This window comes from Cupressus sempervirens, chromosome 3, assembly GCF_028749045.1.
Source record: "Cupressus sempervirens isolate cs-2001-9-10 chromosome 3, ASM2874904v1, whole genome shotgun sequence".
Classification (NCBI taxonomy): domain Eukaryota; kingdom Viridiplantae; phylum Streptophyta; class Pinopsida; order Cupressales; family Cupressaceae; genus Cupressus; species Cupressus sempervirens.
In genome coordinates, this window is record NC_143120.1 from 311,711,531 (window position 1) to 311,716,606 (window position 5,076).

Consider the following 5,076-nt stretch of genomic DNA (forward strand, 5'->3'; position numbering starts at 1 on the left):
TCATAACCAACTAAAAAAAATGTGATGTCTTGTAGACTTGTTTTCATTCTTCTTATATACTTTTGATTACTTTTTTCCAACCTCAACTTTACTTCATCATGCAAATTCTTCATAAAATCAAAAAATATTTTCCCTTTGGCACTTCTCTTCTCTTCACTAGCAACACCCCTCAAATCTTACATACCTCTAGGTTGTATTTTAGTAACAATTTAAAAAGGTGTTTTCCTAGTACTCCTATTTAGAAAATTATTATATGTAAACCCAGCTTATGTCAATACCATATCCCAATTATTCAACTTATCTCCAACTAAATATCTCAGGAAATTACCAAGTGTATATTCACCACATTTGTATGTACACCTCTCTATGGATGGAATGTAGAACCAAACCTCAACTCAGTATCCATCTTCTTCCAAAAAGTCCTCCAAAAATAACCAACAAACTTGCTATTGATGTTAGAGATAATACTTCTTAGTAATCCATGAAATCTAACAATCTCTTTGAAGAAAGTATATGTAACATGCATTGCATCAGATGTCTTCTTACATGGTATGAAATGTGTCATCTTGGAAAAACTACCCACAACAACAAACATGGAATCATAGCCTCTTACTATCTTAGGTAATCCAAGAACAAAATCCATACTAATGTCACTCCAAGGTTTCTTAGGAATAGAAATAGGTATATACAATCCAATATTCTAACTCACTCCAAACTTTACATTTCTTTTCAATTTCTATATACAAATTTTGGCATCTAAATATGCACATTTTACATTTCTTCTTGAATTCTATATACAAAATTTTGCATATAAATATGCACACAATAGTGAAGTTGCAAAAGTTTGCATAAGATATATACAAAATTTTCAAAAATTACTCTAATGGATAGTGTAGAATCACTCTTTTGGTTTAACATAGCCTTCTAGATAAGCTCTAACTCTTATTGTGTCAAGTATTGCCTCATGATCAGACTCACAAATATTCTACAAATTCTTATTAAGAGGTCTACCACAGTGTTTCATCAACTGGATAATTGTTGCAACAAGGTTATAGAAATGAAGAATATGTCTATGTGTCTAAAAATCCTCAAACAAGCATGCATTATAATTCCCGATAGGGTTTGTGTGTTTGATTAAACCTTATAATTTAATGCCATAATAATGATAAATCATTTTTACTTCAGTGTTAGTGAAACTAGATACAATAATAATACCTTTTAAGCCAAGTGTCTACACAACAACGGATCCTATTGGGTACTCAATATCCTCACCATCAGTCACTTTAGTTGTTAGTTTATTTTTGGCCCTAATACAATGACACAAAAAATAATTTTCCCTTCTTCATTCTCCTCATTTGCAATAATTTCATATACATGACCTACATTTAATGTAAAAGGATATGTAGTGCTCTAGGGATTTCATATGAATCAAGATGTTCCAAAGGTCTACAAGACCGATTGTCAATCCACTATCTTGATTTGCATTCTTCCTATACAAAATGCATACACATAGAGAAAAAGGACATGAGCTATCTAGTATAAATTGTTAATGATAATGCATTTGTAATACTAAAAGAATGTATTTTACTAGGTCACTTAAGGTACAAAAATCCTACAAGTTTTCAATCTCATCTTTACTCATCAACCAAAAATATCTAGAAACCAAAGATATACCTATGTTACCTCAAAACCTTTGGTTGATTATAATTTGAGGATGCCTTTGAAGAAAACATTCATAAAATTATGGTTGAGTCATATCTAAAAATTGCTTTGGATGTGGGTCATAGTTTTTACTCTCAATTCATATTTTCATAGCATCCTTTTGGTTTAGTGAAACCCCTGTATCATCAAACTAAAAAAATCAATTAATGTTCTCAATGCATCAACAACAACCTTTTCCTTATGTGTGAATCTACTCAAGAATTACCAAACATGATGCTATGCCCTTAATATTGGTGTATATAGGGTTATGAATAGTCAACTTGTGGCTATCTTAATCCTTAATTAAGTCATTTTATCATTATTATATTATTATTAGGTAGGTAGGTTGGCCTAGGTGTTATGTAGGGTTGTGTCTATTCAACCTAAGCATAATTAGGTACATATAGGAAGTTGTGAGTCTTATTTCAAGATCATATTGTGAAATGTGTTCTTATTGAAGATATTTGGAGGTTTCCCCCTCAAGGTGGCATATTACTCTCAGTTATTATCAAATACTTATGTAATATTCCATATTGTTTCTTCTATTGTGGAAGTTATCTCATTACAAGTGGTATCAGAGCATGATCTTGGCACCATAGAGGCAAAAAAAATTCTCAACATTGGGGCGATTTTGGGAAGAGCATAACTTTCAGATTTTAGTTTTAAAATATTTTGAAATTGTTTTTTAAGAATATATTGAAGAAGCTATGATCCAAAATTTAGAGGAATTGGAGTAAATTTGAGAAAATTATTGCAGAATTACTATTTCTACACAATTTATTGAGATGTACATATCTCTCACATCCTACCGAATTGGAGTATAACTTGTATTGGGTTTTTGAATACATAATAGAGGAGCCTACATTTCAAATCTTGGATAAATTCAAGAAAAAATAAGTAAGTTACTACAAAATTAGGAAAATTCTCTTTCAAGGTAGCAAATTTACCAAATTTTTAGGATTTTTCCTAAGGGTATCTTGGCCCTAGTAAGTTACAATAAAAATTAAATTAAAAAATCAAAGAATTTATATATTTCATTTGTGTGATTTATTTCAAAAATATTGGTATTCTTCATGACAATGCCTCCAACAAGAGGCAAAAAGAATGCTACCACACCAAGGAAATCTTCTGATCAAGATTGGGAAACAACAGAGGATGGTAGTCCCAATGAGGAAATTGTAAGTTCAAGGAAGAGGTTAAGAGGGATATGTGTGACCTATGAGGAGATATATCAGATATACAAAGCATGTTAAGCACCTATATGAATGAAACATGGAAGGATTTGTCATGCAATCAAGGTGAAACCTTCAAGTCGACTAATAATGACACAAATTTTAATGTTTCTAATTTGAAGAAGGTAATTGGGCAAAATATTCCTACTCAAAAAATACTACCAGAGCTTGATGAAGAAGGAAGAATAATTTTGGAACCAACGTGCATTCTTCAAATACTCATGAAGAAGTTGAGGAATAGAAGACTCACTCAATATCTCATCCAATGGAAGAACTTACTAGTTGAAGAGGCCAAATGGGAGGATGAGGAGTTCATTCAAAAGAATCCACACTTGGTTAACATTGAGGAAAATGCTTGTTTCAAGAGAGGGTACATGCTACACCCTTAATATTGATGTATATAGGGTTATGAATAGTTAAATTGTGGCTATCTTAATCCTTAATTAAGTCATGTTATCATTATTATATTATTATTTAGGTAGGTACATTGACCTAGGTGTTACGTAGGGTTTTGTCTATTCAACCTAAGCATAATTAGGTATATATAGGAAGTTGTGAGTCTTATTTCAAGATAATATTGTGAAGTGTGTTCTTATTGGAGATATTTGGAGGTTTTCCCCTCGAAGTGGCATATTACTCTTAGTTATTATCAAGTATTTATATAATATTTCATAGTATTTCTTCTATTATGCAAGTCATTTCATTGCACATGACCATTAATATTAGAATCCTCAATTTTATCTCGCCTCTCCAAGGCTTTGTGTAATGTTGTTCTACTTATCTTTAATGTCTTGCTTATTATGAGAGATTTTTTCATTTCCTTTCCCACTATTATTGTGAGGACATGTCAACTGACATTAGTATCTTTAGTATGTGATTTGGAACCAATGGCTTGATATTTATTGAAAAGGTTTATGAGAATGGTTCTTTCACTACAATTTTTAGATGTTCTTAAACCCAAAATTCTCATCATCTCTCTAATTTTCAGATTTTCATTCATTTCAACAAATACTTAACATCTTCCCATTACATTTAATTTTTCAAAATAGTTATTCCATGTCTTATTAAAAATTCTTCTACAATTTCTTTCTAAAATTTTATCATTCATTGGCCTCAAAATATTTGCATCAATATCAATTAGAAACTTTGGCTTTCTATGAATTATTCTAGGAGTTGTAGACAATAGTGCATTGCATACATTAGGTGAATTAGGTACATGACATGAATTAGATGCATTACATCAATTAAGTGCATAAGGTGAATATGGTTCATTATGTGAATTTGGTAAAAGACGTGAAATAGATGTGTGCTCTTGAATTTAAAGTGGGGTGTGCTCTTGAAGCACATTTGCCACATTAAGTGCATTAATTTCAATTGTTGTGTGCTCTTGAAATTCATTTGCTACATTAGGTGCATTCTCACAACTCACTTCATGTATATTTGATGCTCTAGCTTGATGTAATTTCCTCATATGCTCCCTTTGTTTTTTCTCTATTGCCTCTTGTCCCTTAGTTGATCTTCACTTGTTCTTTCCCATTACTGATAACCTACAAAAAACAAGAAAAATGAAACATTTTGTTATAGTACCAAGTAAAATTGGTATAATAGCATGAACATAAACTCAAAAAATAATTCAATTAAATAATTTCCATAAATATGAAGTTATAATGATTATAAAAAAATATAAACAAGACACCCAAAAACTTGAAATTTTGATCATTTCAAAGCAAGAAGATATAAAAATGTGTACCTATAGTAGGAAACCCTATAACACAATAGTGGATCCTTGCAATAACTTGTAATGGATGTTTAAAAGAAGTTAATATTTTCATAATGTGTAAAACATGATCACATTATGAATACTTAAACATAATGTTTAATTTTCCATAATGTATAGACTATGTTTGCATTAATAATATGGTTTCATTATGAAGAGATAAATCATTGCAACTAGTTATCCATAACCCCATTAGGTTAAATATGGATCCAAAATCAATGACAGAGATTGAGAATGAGAGAGTGATGGAAAGATGGGGGGGGTTGGAAGAGAGAGTGGGATTGGGGTGAGGGGAGAATAGTATAGGATGGGGGGAGAGAGAGAGAGAGAGAGAGAGAGAGAGAGAGAGAGGGAGGGAGGGAGGGG